Below are 24,701 nucleotides of genomic sequence, written 5' to 3' on the forward strand. Positions count from 1 at the left end.
GTTTTTCATCTGTTCATTTACAATTGCCATGAGATTTGCCGTTTCGTTGTTTTGTTTAGATTCATCTGTCGTCTTTGTTATTTGTGCGTAGCTTTTGTTGGTACTTCTGTCTGTAGGTGTGTGTTCTTCTGTTCTGTTTCTTGTTTGTGCCTGTGCGGTGTATGTTTTTCTTTTTGGTGCTTTGGAGCATCCTCTGTAATTAGCTGTGTGGGCTTCGCCACAGTTTGCGCACTTTGGTTCGGTGTTCCTGTCCTTTGTGCATTCGCTGCTAATGTGTGATCCGCCACACTTAACGCATTTAGTTCCACAGTGACAGGCTTTGGATCCATGGTAGAATCCTTGGCAGTTATAGCACTGCATAACTTCTGTATTTTTTCTTATTTCTTCTTCGATATATATTTTCATGTAACAGAGAGTTGTCAAGCTTTTCATTTTTTCTTTATCTTCTTCGTTTATTGTAACTAAGAAAAGTGGCAATTTTTTCTTGTCTTCCTTCTTGGAGATCATATTTGTTACTTTAATCGCCATGATTCCGTTTTTGTTAAGTTCTTTTTGTATATTGCTTGTTTCTGTTGTTTCATGTAATCCTCTGATTACTAATCTTGTGGTGCGTTCTGAATCTATTGGATAAGCGATGTATTCAATAGGGCTTTCAGGGTTCTTTGTATTTTGTTCTTCAAGTATCTTGATCATTGCTAGGTACCCTTCTCTATTATTTGTCTGGATCACGATTGACCTTCCAGATTTAGCGAATTTATTAGCGGATCCGATTCCCCTTTCTGCGGCTTTTTGTAATATCTCTTGGCTTTTTCCTATCGATTTGAGGATAATCGCCGGTGGTCTGGGTGCAGCCTTCGTTGGCTGTTCTTTTTCTGTTGTTGTTACGGTATTTTGTTTTTGCGCTGGTAATTTGGGAATACTGTTTTTCGATTTTTCTTTTTCATTTTCGTTTTCAGTCTCCATTTCTATTTCAGTGTGTTGATCTTTCTCTTGTTCATATTTCTTTCTTAGCATTCCTCTGGCTACGCATGCTTCTTCATTTCTCTTTTGTATTATTAATGTCTGCTTTTCAGCAGCGCTAATATTTTTCGGTTCTTCTTCTGTGACGTTATTATTCTATGTAATGATCATATTCTATGTTATAGTATTCTATGCAATGATCATGATATAGTCATAGTCGGTTCGCTAAACTCAGACACAACTTGCTAGTAATTTTAGTCTGTAATTTTTTTGTTTTTGGCCAATTTTGCCAAAATTGGCAAAATTACTAACTATTTAGTAATTATTAAATATTTTGTAATTATTTTTTTTGCAAATTTTACCAAATTGGCAAAATTACTTACTAAAATCAGTAGCCAGTTGTGTTTGAGTTTAGCGAACCGACTATACTTACCATTTTCACAATTAATTTAATTTCCACATCTCTCAAAATAACAACAAATAAAAAAGATTGTCCAATATTTTTTACACGAAAACAAAAGTTTAAAATCAGGGCAGAACAAACCCAACGGATATTGCAATAATAGTCGTAGATTAACACCAATATAAAATAAAATTTTAAACCTTTCACTGCAGGAAACCACCCGTTCACCAGTAACAGTAAATAATGTTTGTGCCTAATAACGCATAGACGAGAAGGGAAAAGATACTCAAGTCAAATACATAATCATAATTCATAGAGTATTTGTTTACTTAAGGGTAATTATCATAAATTCGAGTAAAAGATTCACTTTATAGGAGTAAAACTGCTAAGTTGCGCTTTATGGGTGTTAATTTATGTTTCTACTCGTCAAGGAGTGTGATTTGATGTTTATTTCACTCTTTTGAGTGTCGCTTTAGTTAACAACATAAAATCGATTAGATGGTATGCCAAGCGTAATTCAATCTACTTCAAAGAAAAAAATTAGGATGGAACAACAAAATGTAATATATTTTTGACGGAGTAAGTTCAACATTTCAGGACGGGAATAATTATTTTTTCAGTAATAACACAATATTTGATTTTTGAGATTTCTCTAGCTGTTCAGGAAATAATTAAAATTATATAATGAGTATTTATAGTATATAAAAAATGATTATCTCATTTAAAATAAATATTTCTTATTTACCAAACCTTCGGTTTGGCGCCCCTTTGGGGTTACGCCCGCGTGCGCCGCACGCGTTGCACGCCCGGTTACGGGGGCCCTGCATACTGGAGATATCATAGGCTAATGAAGGACAAGAACTTATCCAGAAATACAAAACTGAAAATATACAGAGTTTCAATCAGACCTGTAGTTATGTATGCAGCTGTGTTTCACGGAATGTGTCTCACGGAAAAAGATGAAGAAAAATTGAGAATATTCGAATCCTTGACGGATTATGGGCTTGATAAGAATGGACAACGGAGAAATAAGAAGAAGAATGAACCATGAACTAAGAGACATAATGAAGGGAGAAGATATAGTTAGATTTATTAAAGTGCACAGACTGAGATGGCTGGGACACATAGAGAGAAGGAAAAACGACCTACTGATTAAGAAGATCACCAGATAAAAACCAGAAACTGAAAGACCAAGGGGAAGATCCAGAGAGAGATGGGAGGACCAGGTCATGAGAGATATCAAAATTCTGGAAGTAAGAAACTGGAGGGAACTATGCACATATCGAAATGAGTGGAAGAAAATTGTAACGAAAGCCAAGTCATACTACAAACTTTGAACAACAAACAAGCAAAATGTCAAACAAAAAGTTTTTGCGTATTATTTTATAATTCAAAGCTTCTCCAAAATATTCTCCAGAATCTTTTCTATTCGATAATAATCTCTTCACAGCATTCTTGTAAAAACGAGCTGTAGTTTGTTATAAATATTCCAATTTCATCTTAAACTTCGGCCAAAAAAACTTAATGTCTTTTCGATTAAAATAAACAAAATTCAAATGTTTATTTTACCCTGCTCAATTGCTTTAAGCAAATCACTTATAGTTGTTTTTGAATTGCGTCTAAAAAGCCACGATCACGGTATCCAGCGTTGAGAGGGAATTTTTACCGACGAATAGGATCTAGAGGAGATCACCTAGCGGTTCTTTAGATAGACGATACCAGCTTTTAGCCGCTATGGGCGATGTTTGAGTCTTTGAAACATATTTATCTTTGAAGATAAATTATTGTATCTTTGCACAATAGTGGCCCTATGCAGAGAAGGAGCAACGTGGCCTCGTTCATTCTGTATGTCCCACGCACTGACCATCGTTTGTCTGTTTCATTCATTCTTAGATTATTCTCTTAATTAATTTTATTCCTCTCACGTTGTATTGCTTCCTTCGCCAATTTCTCTTAACAAATAGAAGACTAATAGGAAACATGAAAATGAAGATTTCCTAATAGAATACATTTCGATCAAACGTAACTGTTAGGCTTGTAATGATACGCCGCGAATACGCACCAACACTAGAACCGTACGAGTTCCACAGTCCGCGCAGAACCCCCACTTATTTCCACTTCTCCGAAACAGCCCAGGCAGAGTGATACTTAAGGAGGCCAGCGAACTCAAATTCTCCAGTCTTGAAGCGACAGCTCTGGGCTCCGACTCCACTACCAGCCAAGCGAGGTGAGCGAGACAGGCCGACCTGAGCAGCGAGTCACCGTAGTGAAGTGATCTCGCAAGCTAAAGCATGCCAACTTGAGCAGCAAGGTGTACCGTGTTGAAGTAATTTGCGGCTCATAATTAAACGGTAGCAAGCGAAGTGAGCGAGCTTCCGATAAGATTATATATTTTAATCGCTTAACTGTTTTGCAACTTACACTGCACTGAGGTGTAAGAATATTTCGGATTGTTATTAATTTTGCTTTTCTTTTACACACGTCTATCCGGGGGAGGATAATTACATTGAATATACGTATTTTGATTTAACCTGTGTTTTACTGAGTCTGTCGTCTTGAAAAAACTACCCGTCACAGGCTAACGAAAATGACGACAGACCAGTCAGAACCAAACAACTTTGATGTGTCGATTTGTGCCTTATGTTTGCAAGAAGCCATGCCAACAAAGCTTAGTATAAACTAATAAGAAACAAAGTACAGATTTGTACTGTCACCAGGTGTATCGGTGTACCCATCTCTATTAAAATGGGCCAAATATTTAACCAGTTTATACAATCGAACGTCTTCTGGTACGTTCTCCTGGTATCACCAACAAAGAATATTATCAGATGTACTGGAACATCTTGACTTTTAAATGAGTTGTCTTAGGTTCAGGATTTGCTTACATGTACACTTTCAATTTACAAATTCCGCTTGTTCCTGCTTCTTCTTCTTGATGTACCTATCCGTGACGAATGCTGGCGATCATCATGGCAATCTTTATCTTATCTGCAGCAGCGCGGAAAAGCTGCACATATGTTGTGTTGAACCAGGTTCTGAGGTGCTACAACCGGGATGTTCTTCTTCTTCCTGGTCCACGCGTTCCAAATATTTTCCTTGCAGGATAGCTTGTAGGAGGGCATATCTGCATTCATTTCGCATAATGTGTCCGAAGTACTGTAACTTTCGAAATTTGATGGCGGTTAGTACCTCTCGGTTCTTCCTCAATCTTCTGAGTACCTGCTCATTTGTAACTCGGTCGGTCCGCGGGATTTTAAGTATACTCCGATATAGCCACGCCTCATATGCTTCCAATTTTCTGCACATATCTTCGTTCAAGGTCCACTATTCAATATCATAAAAAAGGACATAGAAGACGTAGCATCGCAGCATTCTTACTTTTATACCGAGAGAGGTTTTGGCCCTCAAAGAAGGCCCCATCTGGTTGAAGGTGGATCTAGCTTTTCCGATACGCTGTCTTATCCCTTGGTTGTCGGTCCATTCGCCATTTATTATGGTGCCGAGGTAGTTGTAGTGCTTCACTCTTTCTACAGGGGTTTGGCTGAAGTAGAGTTGACCTTGTTTGTTCTTGTGGTATTTGATGATATACATAAGCTTTTGTTTTATTTTTGATGATACGCAACAATATTTTGATGACATAGTTTATTATTGACAATGTACGCTAGTTTTTACATCTGGTAGTTGCTTCTTTTTTGTATAGTGGTATATAAATTGAGGTATACCAATGAGAGCTATTTTCCTGAGTTCCAAGCAGCGACAGTCTAGTTTCAATTTCTATGCCATAATAGTATATTATGCAACGAGCATTTAATGATAAGTATTATGAAGCGGGTTTCGTATAGAGTACGAGCTTCATAATGATAATTAAATGCAAGTTATATACACGATTTTTTCTATGATCATTCACAACAAAAAATATATTCAAATTTATTAATTTTGTAACGCAAAGTTTGTTTACATATTGAGAACTGAGAAGCGTATGCATTTGACTCGCCATTGGTCACTGTACGTGCATATCGTAATGAAAATCTGTATCATAATGAAGTTCATTATGATACAGGTAGTGAAATCATAATTATTGATATAGTATGAGAATAGAAAAAAGAATTTTGTAATCGACTTTTTTAGAGGCATAATTATTTCTCTAGTGGATTTAAACTCATATAAATCAAAAAAGTATTTAAAATGGTATACTTATATAATATTTATATATAATAATTAACTTATAAAATATGAATTTTAATTATATTAACTTTTAATCATTTATTAAAAAAATTTAAAAAAGATACGTAACAGACGGGTTTCGAACTCAGGACCTCTCGATCTTCAATCTACCACTCTACCACTGAACTACCACGTATCGATTCGTTAACGTACTTTAAAATGGTATTTAAATGTCATTGCATTAGTCACATTTTTAAAATAGTTTGAAATTAAAAAAATCGATTTATCCATATAATAGCAATTAAATATTGCATTGTTAGCTAGTTCTGAGTTATTCTGAAAATTTCAGGTGCCTAGGAAACATATAACTATGTTTAAAATGGATTACAAAATTTTTGGAGATAATGACAAAGACCAAGCCAAGTATATAAAAACGTTTCAAAATGGATGATATGTAAGGATCCACCTTTTGACAAAAATTTAATATAACCTCTAAAAGTAGCTTTTTTGTCTTTTGACCAAAAAATCTAATAAAAATGTAATTTCATGCATCATCAGAGATTTTTTGTTCATCGAGAATAATACAGTTATCGCTTAAAAATATTTTTCTTTATTTTTTGAAAACCTTTGTATGCAGTTCGACGAATATACATGATAATTTCGTTTGGCATATACGTTCGCACGAAATTCCGTTACATTTTTTAATTTTCCGCAAATTCCCGATAAATTCCAGCAGCGAGAAGTTATATAGCCGGCGGCTGGAATCACCAGACACCGGAAGCGAGAAGCGCAGTGTTGTCGCTCTTCATAATTGCATATATTTCCAGAGTTGTAGTTAATTTCCCTATTTCGATTTGTAATCCTCCTCCCGCCATCATCACCCAGTCTAGATAGGAATTATTAACAGGTTTGTCGTTTAACCAAAGAGGAAAGTGAAAGTCAGTGAAGGAGGCCGTAATAGGGAACTTGCATAAAATTTTTAATTCCAAAAAATGCTATAAAGCACAACAGAGCATAAGTTAAAATGTATAATCAAAGAAAAAAAGTTGTTTTTCTCTGTCGTTTGACTCCTAAAGACGATTAAAATCGAGAGAAAATTCGAATTATAGCAGCCAGCCCAAAACGCGCCCTCATTAGTCGTGACGTCATATCGTTATAATATTTGAAGTCCGCTATTCGCGATGTGCAAGTACTTGGAGGGAATACGAGAAACGATCGTGCGAGAATAGCGGAGAATTATTGCAACTCTCTTAAATAGTTCATATTGTCAATTGAAATTGTCAAATTGACGTATATTTCATACCTTCTGTCATTGAAGAAGAAAAATTATATATTGCTCCACAATATTTATATGATATCCAATTATTATATAAAGGTAAATTTAATTAATTGTATTTTGCTTGCAGTACTGCCTTTTAATAACTAATTTTATTTACTACATACAATAATTGTTTACGTTTTAATAACATAACCTGAATCTTATTTTTTATTCTTATTATTTTTTTGGACAATTTTTGGATAATTAAAAGTGCGAATAATGTTGCTGAGCGTAGAAGCCAGGTGTCGCTTTGCCGAACTTGCACGGTCCCAATAACACAGTTTATAAGTTGTATCTTTTTGTAGTTGGTGTCAACTATACAGAGTGAGTTTTATGTATGGAAACACTCAATTATCTCAAAAACGGCTTACACGATTTTTATAGTTTTGGTAGGTATGGGTTTTCTAATGCGGCCCATATTATAGTGCTAATTATATTGTTGTCAAATCTTCGGCTTTTCTGGAAATCTAATGAACTTTCTTATTTCAAATGGAACACCTTGTATATTTTTTGTGTTTTGAAGTCCCTAAGAAATACTGATAATTTTTCATGTTATATTCCCTATACCTAAATACCATAATTTCGGAGTTATTATTACATTTATTTACAAAAAAATTTAAACAAATTATAAAAATCAATTTTTTTGACCCGGGTAAACACTATTGTAGGTTGTTTGGATCATGGGGAACAAAAAATATCTTTTATAATTTTTCTCTAAAATTAATCGTTTCCGAGTTATAAACAATTTAAAACTGAAAAAGTCGAATATGAATCGAATGACGATTTTCAAGGTTCAAGAACACAAATAAACAATTTTATTTTTGAAACTGCGAAGTACCCAAATTCAACCTCAAGCCTTATTTTATCAGTACCGATTAAGATTGTTTCATTTCAAAACATTGAAATTTTAAATGTTAATGGAGCCCGATCGCCCGTCCTCTCATATGCACTTCATTAAAAATTAAAAATCAACGTTTTAGAATAAAAAGAGATAAAAAATCTTATGACAAGCTATCAGAAGAAGAGTTGGGCTTGAATTTAGGTACTTTATAATTTCAAAAATTATATTTTTTACTTTGGTTGTTTTAGAACCTTAAAAATCGTCATTATTCGATTTTTTTCAGTTTTAAATTGTTGATTACTCGAAAACGATTAACTTTTAGAGAAAAATTACAAAAGACCTTTTTTGTTCCCAATCATCCAAAGAACCTAAAATAATATCCACCTGGGCCGAGAAAATTGATTTTCATAATTTGTTTAAATAAAAAAAATTTTAATAAATGTAGCAATAACTTCGAAATTATGGCATTTAGGTATAAGGAATATAACATGAAAAATAATCAGCATTTCTTAAGGACTTCAAAACGCAAAAAATATATATGGTGTTCCATTTGAAATAAGAAAGTTCATTAGATTTTCAGAAAAACAGAAGATCTGATAACAATGTAATTAGCACTATAATATCGAACGCATTAGAAAACCCCTACCTACCAAAATCTATAAAAATCGTGCAAGCCGTTTTCGAGATAATTGAGTGTTTCCATACATAAAACTCTCTCTGTATATTTCTGACTAATATTTGAGTGTTTCGAACTAATATCAAGTGTTTTTGTAAGACAATTTCTAACTAATATTTATTCTTCTTTTATATAGGTAGTTACAGCACAGCTTTATATAGGTAGTTACAGTTTTATATAGGTAGTTATACAGGTAGTTACCTGTTTTTTATCAACGGTGCCTTTTATTCTGCCCCTAAATTGTACATAAATTCTATCTTTTCCTTGGGCGTCCTTTACTTCTTTTGCCTAACGGTGACTTGTCGCTGGCTATTCTTACTATCCTTGATTCAGACATCCTGCTTAGGTGTTGATTTCACTTTCTTTTCTGTTCTTTACCCAGGTATTTATATCGTCTACCCCACATATGCGTCTGATTTCCTCACTTCTTAACCTGTCCTGTAGTCCTTTTCCAGCAATCCTTCTTAAGATCTTCATTTCGTTGGTCTCCAAAAGTTTTTGTGTTTTGGTTGTGTCTGGTCTTGTTTCGGCCATTTTAGTAATAACTGGCCTAATAACTGACTTATACAGGGTGTAACAAAAATACAGGTCATAAATTAAACCAAATATTATGGGACCAAAATTAGTTCGATTGAACCTAACTTACCTTAGTACAAATATGCCTACAAAAAAAGTTATAGCCCTTTGAAATTACAAAATTAAAATTGATTTTTTCCAATATATCGAAAACTGTTATAGATTTTTTATCGAAAATGGCCATGTGGCATTCTTATGGCAGGAACATCTTAAAAAGAAATTATAGTAAAATTTGTGTACCCCATAAAAAATTTATGGGGGTTTTGTTCACTTAAACCCCCCCAAACTTTTATGTACGCTATAATTAAATTATTGTTGTGGTATCATTAGTTAAACACAATGATTTTAAAACTTTCTTGCCTCCTAGTATTTTTTTAATAAACCAGTTTTAATCGAGTTGCGGCTTCTTTTTTAATATATTTACATAAAAAAATTATGGGGGTTTTGTGCCTTTAAGTCCCCCAAATGTTTGTGTACGTTCCAATTAAACTATTATTGCGGTACCATTAGTTAAACACAATGTTTTTAAAACTTTTTTGCCTCTTAGTCTTTTTTCGATAAGACACCTCTTATCGAGATATGGCTTCTTTTCTAATATAGTTCAAAATATATCTCAAACTGTAATTTATAAATAAATTTTCTATTACATTGTATAATGTACTACCAGGTCTCTTGTCAGTATACAAATATGTGGTGGATTTGACAAATATTCAAAATATCTCGATAAAAACTAGCTTTTCGAGAAAGTAATAGGAGGAAAAAAAGTTTTAAAAATATTGTGTGTAGCTAATGGTGCCACAATAATAATTTAATTGGAACGTACGCAAAAGTTTGGGGGGGTTCAAAGGAACAAAACCCCCATAAAATTTTTATGGAGTTCACAAATTCCACTATAATTTCTTTTTAAGATGTTCCTGCCATAAGAATACCACACGTCCATTTTCATTAAAAAATCTGTAATAGTTTTCGATATATCGGAAAAAATCGATTCTAATTTTGTAACTTCAAAGGGCTATAACTTTTTTTGTATGCATATTTGTACTAAGGTAAGTCAGGTTCAATCGAACTATTTTTGGTCCCAGAATATGTGATTTAATTTATGACCTGTATTTTTGTTACACCCTGTATATTCGGGCATTTGTTTCCACTCTTAGGTGTTTGTTTTTCCAAATTGTGTCCAAATTATACTCCTTTTATATCCATTAACTTTATTCTGATTATTATTCTCATAATAAGTATTTAATGATAACACTTAGTAGGTACTTTACACTAAAGTATAGTGTCTATATTATATTTATAGGCTTTTGTGTTGAAATTGAATCAAATTAACCTATTTATCGTTTTCTCTTAGATGTTATTTATCCTTCCCATCCTTCAAAAACTGTATCAAATTCCAATCTCCACAAACTCGTATATATTATTACATTAGACATGAAAAATGTCATTATAAAATATAATGATATGACGTCACAAGTGCTCGCGTGCTTTTTTGATCGTTTGAAATGATTTAAATGCGCAGAAGATTTAAAATTTGTACTTCCAAGTTATTACAGTGGCGGATCTAGAAATTTGCCCTAGGAGGGGCAATCTGCTTTAGGGGGGAACTATAAATGAAACACCAACCAAAAGACATAAAAAAGATAAACCCAAACTATATAAAAGACATAAATAATAACTTATATATGCATTAAGTTCCCTTAATTATCCTAACTAGCGTATTAATTGGGTTGAATTTGTGTGTCTGTGGTTTAAGTTTCATGTCAGAAGTTTCAACCAGTTTTATCTTTAATTTTGGACCTTGTTAGGGGGGAGGAGTCCCCATTTCTATCCCTGTAGATCCGCCACTGAGTTATTATGAGTTTTTAAGGTGTGAAATTTTAGAAATCTTATTTTTAAACGAGCTGAACATTATTATGTAATAAAACAAAAATGTGCAAGTTCAGTAAAATATATTTCCAGAGTTGTAGGTAATTTCCCTATTTCGATTTGTAATCCTCCGCTTCGCCATCATCACCCAGTCTATTATAGCTAGATAGGAATTATTAACACGTTTGTCGTTTAACCAAAGAGGAAAGTGAAAGTCAGTGGAGGAGGCCATAATTCTCATCTTGAAATTTACATTTATTCACACAGACAAGCGTATAAATTTTAGTAATTTATAGTGAAATGGCATCTCCATTTATAATATGTAGAAGTATCAAATAGATGGATAGATTTACAGGATCGTATAAAGGCATTTTGAAGACTTTACGTGTAGGACGAAAATTATTAATAAGCTTAAATTTTAAATTTTACGAGCTTAATTTTTTATCTACATCAACAAAAACATAAAGTCAATTAATTATAAGACAGATACTTGAAAGTTAAGAAGTGACATGTATTGCAATATTTTAAAATTTTGCTAAACTAAAAAATCTAACATCTGATCCGATAATAATAGTAGGGGAGGCAGCGATGCTAAATTTGCAGATACTAAAACGTTATGGGGACCTATTGAGTTGTGAAGATTATTCTAATAAAAGTTACTTATTCTTACGTAAGGAATCCAAACCTGCGATAAAAAATGAGGGCTCCCATTTAATATTTTAAAGTAACCCCCCCCCCATCCCACCTGAGGGGGGGTCGTTCCACCTCAGGGGGTTGTTGTTTGATTACTAATAGCAGGCATTGAACAAAACAAGTAATAAAATCAAAAACAAGCAATAAACACTAATTACAACACCTGCTTATAAAGTTTATCCCTTCTGATAGCCACTGTTGAGAGAAAGCGGAATTTCTCCATAAGCGCAATACAATAATACAGAAATTCAAATTGGTTTGTTGCTAAATAATTCAAAAACGAAACAATGGAAATAAATAATAAATAATATAGGTAATTAAAACCACTTACCGATAGCTTGTCGCATTCGAAACATTAGGGAACGAACGAGCGATGTCGATGTGTGCACACACTTTTCTGGTGTCGATGCATCTCATTCCTTATCGCAGGGGGAAAGAATTTCTGGCTTCAAGTGGTAATATCCCGAACCCCGAACGTCGCCACCGCGATATGTGGTGTTTTCGATACGGTCATAGAAAGGAACACGGGTGTCGACATGGGTAAAAGGGATATGATTTCGAACTATTCAAATGACCAAACCAATTTATGGAATTTCAAACAGTCGTGTTTGGTCAGATCTAAGTCCTGCTTGTTCTTCTGACTGAAAATCGAGATATTGCTTTCAATATTCGAAAATAAAATTTATTATGTACGAGAGCTTTACATGTTATTTGAACTCTCTTTCATGTTTCCATCCCTCTCGAACATCAGTTTTTTGTACTTTATTATATTAAAAAAATAAATAGAAACAGTGACAGCCTTTCATTCCAGTCTTCTTTTTCTTTAGGTACCGTCTCCTCTAAGGATGTTGGTTAATCATCACAGCTATTTTCACTTTTGAGATTGCAGCTCTGAACAAGTCGATGGAACTGCAATGATACCACTCCCTCAGATTGTTGAGCCAGAAGACTCGTCTTCTTCCAATACTTCGTTTTCCCTGTATTTTCCCTGCTTTATGGTTTGTAGGAGGAATTAGAAGAATTAACTTAATAAACACAACATTAAAATTAACAACCAAAGTGATAACAAACTGAATGAAGTTATAACATTAGCAGAAGGACAACAAGGTTTTAGGTCGGGAAGATCATGCACTGACGCTATATTTATAATGAGGCAAGTTCAAGAGAAATCGATAGAATACAACAAACCGTCATATTTATGTTTCGTCGACCTTAAGAAAGAATTTGACAGGGCCAGATTAAAGGACGTTGTCCATTTGTTATACTCAAGAGATCTAGGAATAATTAAAACGATTGAAAACATCTACCAGAACAACACAATAAAAGTAAAAGTAGAAGATATATTGACTGACCCAATTGAAGCCGGCAATGGGATAAGACAAGGGGATTCCTTGAGTTCTTTATTGTTCAACCTGTCATGGACGAAATAATAAAAAAAGTAAGAACTGGAAAAGGATACCAAATGGGAGAAAAACAACTTATAATGTTTGCAAGATGCAGACTGTCTGCTCTGTTATGCAGACGATGCAATACTAATCTCTCAAAGTGAAGACGATTTGCAACGTATTCTGCACCAATTTAACATAACCGCCAGAATATTTGACATGTTAATTTCCCCAAAAAAAAGACAAAATGCATGGATATAACAGCAAATCCAATAAGATGTAAATTGGAGCTGGAAGGTCAGATAATAGAACAAGTAATAGAGTTTAAATATCTACTCTACATTCACACTCAAGATGCAGTAGAAGTAAACATACCGAGACACGTTAACTGTTACAAGGGGCACTCCTGAATCATGATTTAAAATGTGTATACATTGTAAATCACATATGATGATTTACAAAGTTTATACATTGTAAATCATTATTCAGGAGTACTCCTTGTAACATTTAACGTGTCTCGGTTTGTTTACTTCTACTGCATCTTAATTATGAATGTAGAATAGGAATCTAGCCCAATAAATGGCCGTTTTGGAGTGTAATTTCCAGGGGCAACTCCGAATTGCATGAAAATTTGGATTTAGGTTCTACTTACCCTCCACTTCAAAGTTGAATTTGTGCCGTTGGTTGCTTTTACTTGGGGGGTGACATTTACCCCTTCTCGGGGGGTGAAAAACGTGTGTTTAAAATGAGGCCAGAAATAGATAAATTGACTTATTTTAAGCACCTTTTGTTCTATAAAGTTTTTTATGTAAGTCAATACTTTTTGAGTGTAGAAGCAAAGTTGCAGCTCATGAAAAATACGTTCTTATTCGTCTAATTCCAAATCGAATAATTCAACGCGAAATCACCGAAGAAAGAAACGTTTTTCGGGAAAACCTTACTAACATTTTTAAAGTATGGAAAAAAGCTTATTATTCGTTTTTTACAAAAGTTTACAGCACCAAAAATAAACGAGTTACACTGAAAAAAAAAGTTGGCCCCTTTTTTTTGGTAAAAAAAATCGTGAAAACCTCCCTCTATTTAGCACCCTAAATAAAATTAATCGTTTGTCTTTACCATCTATTTTAACTGTACGTGTATTGTTTATATGATCTGTAAGTTTGATTGGTTTGAAGTGCTTATTTTTAGAAACATTTGGTTTTATAGTAAAAAAAAATTTCTAAAAATTTTTGAAAAATTTCATTTTTTCAAAATAACTTAAAAAGTATTAGCGATAAGAAAAATCTTAAACAGTAAAAAATGTAGGTTTTGCTATTATAAATACGCTAGTTTATTTTGTTTCTCCGTAAGACAAAAATTGGTTAATATATGGCTGTTCAAAATTTGCATACACTCATGAATAGTGACCAATTCAAGCTTTCTCAATTATAACCCTTTCAAAAATAAACACTTTAAACTGGTGAGACTGACAGATCATATAAAAAATAGATAGGTAAGTAAATTGTTTGTAAAGCGGTAGCGATTAATTTCATTTGGGAAGCTAAATACGGCGAGATTTTCATGATTTTTTACAAAAAAAAAGAGGGCCAACTTTATTTTGAGCGTAACTTGCTTATTTTTAATGTTAAAACTTTTGTTAACAGTTAAAACAAAGCTTTTTATAAACACTTTAAAAAAGTTTAAATGGGTTTTTCCCGAAAAGTGCTTAATTTTTCGGTGATTTCACCTTGAAATATTCGATTTGGAATTAGACGAATAAGAACGTATTTTTCATGAGCTACAACTTTGTTTTTATTTGATTGATAGACTTTACTGATACACCATTTTTTTTAGGTTTTTTATAAGCTACACTTTGGCTAAGGATATTTTTTTCGATAAAATATTTACTTTTTGAGTTATTTGCGAAAAATCGTCTGAAAACATAGTTTTTTTGTCGAAAAATCAACATTTTCAATGGCAAATAACTCGAAAAGTATTGACTTCGTAAAAAATTCTATAGGACAAAAGTTGCTTAAAATCAGCCAATTTATGCATTTCCGGTCTTATCTTGAACGTATGTTTTTTCACCCCCGAGAAGGGGTGACTGTCACCCCCCAAGTAAAAGCAACCAACGGCACAATTTCAACTTTGAAGTGGAGGGTAAGTAGAACCTAAATCCAAATTTTCATGCAATTCGGAGTTGCCCCTGAAAATTACACGGTATCGCCGGATTTCCCGTTCATTTACTGGGCTAATCACACTATCTATGTAGCTAAGGAAGGCTCGAAGCAGAAGTGGAAGATCAAGTGAATAGAGCAAACAGAGCCGCAGGTTGCCTGAATGACACAATGTGGAGAAATAAACATATCGGGCAAGAAATGAAAGGCAGAATTTACAAAACATTCATCAGGCCAATAATAACATACGCGTCATAAACACGACCAGACACAGAGAGGACAAAAAGATTGCCCGAAACAGTGGAGATGAAAACCCTCCGAAAAATCGATGGTAAGACTCTATGGGACAGAAGTAGAAGTACAAATATACGACGGAGATGCAAGATGGACAAAATTAATAATTGGGTAAGAAACAGAAGAATAAAATGGAATGACCACCTAAGCCGAATGACAAGAAATAGAGTAGTAAGGACAGCAAGAGACGGTTCCTCAATAGGAAGACGATCAGTGGGAAGACCACAATAACGATGGAACGGCAACTTACTAGAGGCTTATTGAAAAAACAGACAGTCATGTCTATACAAAAAGAAGAAGAAGATTATGGTTTGTAGCAACACATAGGTACTTATTTATCCCCTCTCATAACGTGGCCGAAATCTAGTACATTTTGGAAATTCGTCCAACAAATTATTTTGTGGATGCTTTAAACGGATTTAAATCGTGATTTGTTTCGCAAAAAAGCAATTTACATAATAGTGTGATTGTTTTTTAGTAAACCTGCTTTTGCTGAGATTGATATTAAATCCCAAGAGACAGGAATATCGAAATAATAGGGATGGAAAAGCTATCAATCTCGTGCAGACAGTTCGATAATAATTCATAGAGTTCGGATTATATGGGACGTAAAAAATGATCGCAGATGTTATCTTTTCGATATGTTTTTAGTTTGGGAAATTGGAAACGTTTCGTTGTGGCGGTTGTTCGAATTGACTATAAAGGGTAGAAAGGGGAGAGAATGTTTATTTTTGATAACAATATTTAGGTGAATGCGAACTTTTTAGTTCTTATTTGGTGGAAAATTTATTTGGTGTTAGAATTGTGCCACCTCTTCTTCAGATGCAAATCCACTAATGGATGTTTTCTATCACATTTTCCATTAACTCTCTATTTCTTGCAATGTGTATCAGAGATTGAATGTAGTGATGTTGAAAAAGTAACTATTCGTTACAAAGTACTCGTTACTTACGAATACCGAAAGTAACGATTATTATACAGAGAGCAAATCGTTACCTTGATTACTCTGATTACTTCGTTACTTTGTACCAATCGTATCAGAGCGAGTAACGACTATTGTATCTACTTTGATTACTCTGATTACTTCATTACTTCGTACCAATCGTATTAGAGCGAGTAACGACTATTGTATCTACTTTGATTACTTTGATTACCTACTCTGATTACTTCGTACAATATCGTATCAGAGCGAGTAACGACTACGACTATTGTAGTTATTATATCGGAATACCTATACAAAGTACCTACCTACTGAGAAATACGATTCTCGATATGATTACCGGTACTCAAATACAAAGTTAACAAAAGTAATCATAGTAATCAAAGTAACGAATACTGTAAATGATTACTTTATACAAAAGTAACGATTTGTAACAAATACTCGAAAGTAACTATAATCAACACCACTAATTGAATGTCGTTAATTTCTCTCCTTTGCCGTATGTTTCGGAGCCAAAGGGCATTTTCTTGCGTCTTATTCCTCTCTTGCCTTCAATTTTACCCCCTAGATTATAAGTTGGAGGCACTGGTATTTTTTATTTCGCATGATGTGACCCAGATACGCCGTTTTACGCCCAGATACAATCTGTTTATATCATACGTAGGATTCAGTAAACCTTAGTATCAGTTGCAGATCGAACTCTGAACTTCCTGAATTTAAAAAAGCTTGCTCAATGCGTTATTTTACTTCCCTGTCCGATGCCCTGTCTTCAAAAAGCCACGTTCCCAGGTATTTAAATTTGCTCACTCTTTCAGTGGACTTGGTATTCAGTGTTATGGAGGAGTTTTCATTCAGATGATCATGAATTTGGTCTTTTTGGTATTAATCTCTAATCCCATTCGCTTACTGTATTCTCCGATTATAGTGACAAGTTGTTGAAGATCGACAGTATGGCTTTTAACTCAATACGATAAAAGAAGAAGAAAGTTAGCATGGGCAGCATTCGGCAAACTGAACTATATACATACAGTAGAACGTCGATAATCCGGACGTCAAAAATCCGGACCGTTAATAATCCGGATTTGTATCTAGCAAAAATATCCGATTCTTTTAAAATAAATTGTGGTAGGGGAGCAAAGTATGCTAAATGTGCAGTCACTCGAGCGCTTTGGAGACCTATTGGGTTGTGAAGAGTAGGTCCTAAAACCAAAAAAATTAAGTAACATTTTCCATTTTAGTGGGCGCTTGCCATTTTTTAATTTAATTTTCCATTTCCAACAATCGTTTTTTCCGATTATAACGCCTTCTTCTTCTTCTTAAGGTGCCGAGACCGCTTGTCGATCGTTGGCTCTCATGTTGTGCAGCATATTAACAATCATTGTCTTATTTACAGCCGCACGAAATAGTTCAGTGCTAGTTTTCCCAAACCATTGGCGTAGGTTTTTAAGCCAAGAAGTTGTACGGCGGCCCACACTTCTTTTTCCCATTATTTTACCTTGCATGACAAGGTGAAGTATGTCATATTTTTCTGGGTGACGCATTATATGACCAAAGTATTCCAATTTGCGCCTTTTAACCGTGTTCACTACTTCGCAACTTTTATTCAAACGTTGCAAAACCCTTTCGTTTGTGACTCTTTCTACCCAACTGATCTTCAGAATACGGCGGTAGACCCACATTTCAAATGCTTCTAGGTTTTTTAAAAGCGATTCTGTCAGTGTCCATGCTTCAACCCCGTAAAGTAGTACTGGGAATATATAACATCGGACCATTCTTATGCGAAGTTCCAAATTTAGATCATGACTGCACAGGATTTTCTTAAATTTCATAAAACTTGTTCTTGCTTTGGCAATTCTACTTTTTATTTCTGTACTAGGGTTCCAGCTTTCATTAATATGAGTACCCAGATATACAAGATTACTTACTCGTTCAATTGAGTCATTACCGATTGTTACGTTATAGTTATTATTATTTACGGCTGCCTGTTTACTAATAACCATAAACTTTGTTTTTCTTGCGTTGAGTTTGAGTCCATATATCGCGCAGAATGCCACCATTCGATTCAATAACGCTTGAAGATGTTCAATTGATCCAGTCAGCAACAAGGTGTCATCTGCGTATCTGATATTGTTCATAAGCATACCATTAATGAGTATTCCCTCTTTTGCGTTTTCCAAGACTTCATTTAAGATTGTTTCAGCGTAAAGATTAAACAACATTGGTGACAATATACAGCCTTGTCGAACTCCGCGCTTGATTTTTACTTCTTCAGAGCACTGATTCGCAACCCTAATACATGCAGCCTGGCCCCAATACAAATTTGCGATTATTCTAATGTCCCTACCGTCCAGACCGGTAGTTTTGAGAATATGTAGCATTTTTTCATGGCGAACTTTATCAAAGGCCTTTTCAAAATCAATCGCGCACATGAAAACGTCATGATTTACATCTCTCATTATAACGCCATCTATGCATAATTCGAAAAAATGTTTCGAATAAAAGTTACTTATTTTTTCATAAGGAATCCAAATCTGCAATAAAAAATGGGGGCTCCTATTTAGGATTTTAAAGTAACCCCCCACCCCACCTCCGTGGGGGTCGTGTTTGGTGCCATTCGATAGATTTTTTAAAAATATTAAATAAGTGCATTTTACAGTTTTTCGATCTGATGTTCATTTCGCGAAATATCGCGTGATTCGTATTTAAAATATTAAATTTACCCCCACCCCTCTCCGTGGGAAGTCGTGTTTGGTATCATTCGGTAGATTTTTAAAAAATATTGAGAGCATATTTTTTAGTTTTTCGATCTGTCATTCATTTCGCGACATATTCGCTTTTTTCTTGTAAAACTTTGGGACTCGTCCATTTCCTTACGCCCGGCTCAAATCGTCAGATTTTTGAAATATACACTCTTTTGCATTTACTTAACTTACGTTATCTTAATCTGACAATTTCGAGTTTTTTTAAGGATAGATTTTCTTTTTCGGCCCCCCCCCTAACGAACTCCCCTGTGTTAAGATCCAATATATGGTAGAGGTACATATGCTGGGTACCAAGTTTCTCCCCATATGATAATCTGACGCGCTCGAGTAACTGCAAAAATCCCTGCTTGGGCTCCCCTACCATTAAGAACTTCGCTGCGACAAACGAACCTCTACCGCAGTTCAAAAATATTTTACACATTTTTTTAAAAGCCCAAATAGTGTCTGATGTTTTTACTGTACACATGGTGCTATTATAAATTAATTACAATACAGTGTTTAAACATAAAAAATGTTTTATTAATTTCACCTTCACCTCTAGACACTTTACTGTACAAGAGAAAACATAAAATTTTAAAACGTTTGTTGTACTTTAATGTGTATACTGGCCTTTTTTGAGGTAATTTCGATAATCCGGATAATTTGATAATCCGGATGGGGTCCGGTCCCAATTAATCCGGATTATTGACGTTCTACTGTACTCAGAAATCAGCAAATTCAACTACATCTTAGACCTAAATTTTTCGATGCACATTGTTCCGATATTAACATATGGGACACAAACAAGGACAATCACAAAAAATAATATGAGCGTACTCAGAGTCACTCAACACGCGATGGAAAGAGCAATGCTTGGCATATCACTTAAGGACAGGAAAACAAACACATGGATAAGACAGAAAACCAAAGTCACCGATGTGGTACAAAAATCATTAAAATTGAAATGGACATGTAATTGTAATGGACAAGATTGAAATGATGGACATGTAGCTAGGAGCGATCTAAACAAATGGCACCGAACAATTCTAACCTGGAGACCATACCAACACAAACGACCCAGAGGCAAAACTCCTATGAGATGGACAGATGATCTAAAACGAACTGCCGGGAAAAATTGGCTACAAGTAGCGTACAACAAAAAACAATGGAAAGGAAGACTTGAAGAGGCATATGTTCAGACGTGGACATGAATGGCTAGTTGAAGAAGAACAAAAAGACGTTAAAAGTCAAGTTGGCCTCCCAACAATAGCCTTCGGCCAGTTGAGTTTTTGCCAGATTAATTCTCAAGCAAGCAAGCAAGCAAGCAATTTGATTTAACCCGACCTGTGGGAATGTCCACCCTCTCGAAAGAGTACATTCGGGTGTAACAATTCATTGGGGCGAGGTGTTTTGACCCGAGTGTAAACAGGGATCACCCCACCTCGCTCCAATGCCCCAGGCCATCCCTTTCCCCCCCATAGCACGCTGATGCGCGATGAGGGCACAACTATGGTAGCCAAATGCTCTTCACAATGGAATCCTGGGTAATAAGATTCCATGTGGTACCCTAATCGAATGCAAAAAATCTTAGGCTCAGCGTGATGCGCTCTATGCCTTTATCGTCTTACTTACTTAACCGCGGTACTAAAAATTGCTTGCTTGGGCCCCAAGTCATCGTGCTGAGCCCTATTGGGCTCCGCCCAATGACTTGTTGCTCGAGTTTTTATGTATTTTTTATGGTTTTTTATATTTTTTTGGGGGCTTACGCCTTTTTTATTTTTTTTATATATATTTTTTTGGGGGCCTGCGCCCTTCTATAATTTTCTAAAATTGTCTTACCTTGAAGGTGATCGTGGTGTTGGATCTCCGTATGTAACGCTATCTTCGGCACTTGTTTTTGAGCTACGAACTGACTACTACTATCACTTTTCACTCTTGATCACTTTATTCCACTATTTGCTGTTTCGGTCTTCTGTGCTTCCATCGGTGGAACTCATCATACCTTAGCATCTCTCGCAGTATATGACTTGGGTGGTGCTCTAGTTCCGCGAATTTGACCCTTGCCTTGTCTGTCATGATTTCGGTGACTCTCACCTGTTGTGAGTTCTCTGAACAGGAATCTTTCTGCTACGTATCTTGGGACTCTGGCGGCTTCTCTCAAGCTGCTGTTGTGGACTGCTTGAATCTTCTTTTTGTGGGTGTTACATGCTTGTCCCCATGCGAGAGATGCAGATGCGTATGTTAATACCGGTAGCATAATGCTGTTTATCAATCTTAACCTTGTTTTTAGTCTTAGTTTGCTTTTTCTGCCTGTAAGTCCTCTTAGTGTTGCTTTCGCTATGTTGGCCTTATGGACTGTGGCTTCTACATGTTTTTGGAAGGTTAATCCTTTGTCCATGATGACTCCTAGGTATTTAGCTTCGTCAGATTAATTCTCCGGCAGAACTGACTTCTGTTATAGTGATCGCTCCTTTTATATTATTTCGCCGACCCACATCCTCGCCTTCGATGGTAGTAGTGGAAAATAATGAGAACACTCATCGCTGGTTAGTTGGTGACCCGAATCGACTTAGCTATCATTACATAATATGTTCACAAACTGCAAAAGTTTTCGAATTTCGACTGGCGCATTTCATGATGATTAATGGAAGATATATCCTAAATTGATTCCAGCAAAGAAGTAGACTCCTATGGAAAATATCCAGTATGGTCTGCTGTTCGACAGATCTCTCTCTCTCTCTCTTGCTCTCTCTCTCTCTCTCTCTCTCTCTCTCTCTCTCTCTCTCTTTATCTCTCTTGTCGTTTCCTCATTACATTGGTCTCTATATTCAGCTGCTTTAAGAGCTTCGCAGAGAGTGTTCCTAGATGAATTCTTAATTTGGTCGGACCATCTAGTTGGTGATCGTCCTCTTGATCTTCTCCTCGGAACTTTTCCAGAACGTTCCCTAGAGAAGATCAAGTTCGGTGACCGAAGAATTGCAGAATTTGTTGCAGGCATATTGTGGATAGCCTTTTTTTAATCTCGAGTTGGTTTAGAATGGAAACGTTTGTCCTATGAGCTGTCCAAGGTATGCGCAGCATTCTTCTCCAGCACCACATCTCAAAGACATCAATTTTTTGGCGCTCGCATACGCGAAGAGTACAAGTCTCTCAGGCGACATATCTCGCCTGGACTATAATGCTTATTGTTGCTAGAAGAGATGTATACAGTCTGATAAGTACTTGGCCTAAAGGAAAATTTTGGAATAGTTGCAATTTATTTCTCTACATGGTCTCCTTTTAGCTAGATACACTTGACCCAGCGATGCTCCAACTTCTTTAATCCGTCTGAAAAATTCCTTTTCTCGAGATCTGCAAAATAGGCTTCCGTGCGGCGATGACTTCCAAATTCGACTTAAATTTCTGCCCAGCGAGTGTCTTTTTCAAGTTTGGAAACAAATAGTAGTCGCACGGGGCCAAATCTGGAGAATGCGGGGGATGGGGCAACAGTTCGTAGCCCAATTCGAAAAATTTGGCCATGGCGACGGCGGAGGTGTGAGCCGGTGCGTTGTCATGGTGGAAGAGTACTATTTCTTTTCCAAATGGGGTCGTTTTTTCTTCAATTCGGCGTCGAATAGGCCCAATAAGTCGGCATAATAGAGCTCTGTGATCGTTTTGCCCTTCTCCAGGTAGTCTATGTAGATCACACCTTGTGAATCCCAGAAAATGGTGGCCATCACCTTTCCGGTCGATTGGACAGTCTTCGCCTTCTTCAGAGCACGTTCGCCGGGTGCTGTCCACTCTTCCGACCGTTCCTTGGTTTCTGGTGTATACCAGTCAATCCATGTTTCGTCGACGGTTATGAAACGACGTAAAAACTTCTTTGGGTCACACTTAAATAGCGTCAAACACTGCTCTGAAGTGGTCTCACATTTGCGCAAAATTTTATGCAGGATATGACCTACGCAGTCTTTTGGGATGCCTACTGTGTCAGCTAACTTGCGCACCTTCAGTTGGCGGTCTGCTAATACAAAATCGTGGATTTTTGTCACGTTATTCTCCGTAGTAGCCATTTTAGGGGCACCTACGCGTGGCTCATCAAAAACCGACGTTCGTCCACGTTGAAACTCATTAAACCAATTTTTGACAGTTGCCATCGAAAGAGAAGAGTCACCATACACAGCATCCAAGCGTTACTTGATTTCGCTGCATGATTTTCCTTCCAAAAAAACAAGAATCGAATCACCGACCGATATTGTTCTTTTTCCATTCTATTAAAATACGCGGACACGCTGACTTTCACACGCAACCACAACAATACTATAATTTCGATTTGCCTGAAATTTGGCATTAGCCGTCTACGAGAACGTATTAAATGACAGTACACTTCATTTGCGATAGTGGCGCCATCGGGAGGAGAGGCTAAGTACTTATCGGACTGCCCTAGTATTTAGTTAAATAGCCAATTTAGTGTAGTCAATTTGGTTTTGTGTATTCTTAAATAAAATTCACACCAAATTCTCCAAGCGGTAGCATAAATTTTTGACTGGAATTGCAAACATTTACCCTTCATCTGAAAAGTTCTCTGTAACATCGCCAACGAACGACAAACTGGAAAAGTCATTGAAGCCCTCGGAACGCCTTAAGGCATCAACTTACTAATTACCCGATCCTCAAGTGAAACTCTTGATTGAGTGAGATCGGATTGTTTGTGTTTGGACTGAAAGAAGGCTTTAGGTGGATTGATGTTGATTTAGAGACTGAATTTATTCGACACTTCGAAGATTAGAAAACTATATTGGGGTGAATATATTTTCTGTTCCGTAATGTGGGGTTAGAGGAAATTGCTAAAAGTTTCCGTGAATTACAATGAAGACCCTTTAAAATATAGGTGCTATAAATTTTAAATGGGAAAATTGAAAATGTTCTCTCTTTTTTGGCTACTTATTATTGAAGTTTAAAACAGAATTACGTAAAAATTATTTGTTCATTCAAAATATTACAGTATCGATAAAAAAATAACACAGGTGTTTTTTTTAAATACAGTGGAACCTCGATAAGGCGGATTATCGGCACCGCGACCGATCCGGGTTAGCCGGAGAATATGGTAAAAATTAATAAAATAGGTATACGCTGTGAGCTCGAATGTAGAGGGGATATTTAAAAATTCGCGAGCGCCAGTAGTGACAAGTCTGTAAATGTTTACTGGAAATTTGACATAAATGTCAAAGTGATTAATTTTAAATTAAAAATAAAAACATTAATTATAAAAAATATTAGTTGGTCAAAGCTGTGGTATATATTTTTACCTTAAATATACTTACGTTTTAAATACTGAATTTAAGTTTTTTTAATGTTCCGTAATATGTAATTATAAATTAATCTATTAATCTTAGAGCCATCTACACGATAATTGTGAAAGTATCCGAAGTAAGAAATTAATATTTCATCAATAGAACGTCAAAATGATTAGCAAAATTTAAAAAAAAATCGATTACAATTTAATTACTTTTTTGCGTTGTAAATATTAGGCGATAACAATTAAATAATAAATTTAAAAATTACCGGTGAAAGTTGCATTACTAATCCGCTAGGAGCGACACCAGCGAAGCTCAGAGCGTATACGGTATAAGGTAAAAATATATACCACAGCTTTGACCAACTAATATTTTTTATAATTAATGTTTTTATTTTTAATTTTAAATTAAT

Source organism: Diabrotica virgifera, chromosome 8 (genome assembly GCF_917563875.1).
Source record: "Diabrotica virgifera virgifera chromosome 8, PGI_DIABVI_V3a".
Classification (NCBI taxonomy): Eukaryota; Metazoa; Arthropoda; class Insecta; order Coleoptera; family Chrysomelidae; genus Diabrotica; species Diabrotica virgifera.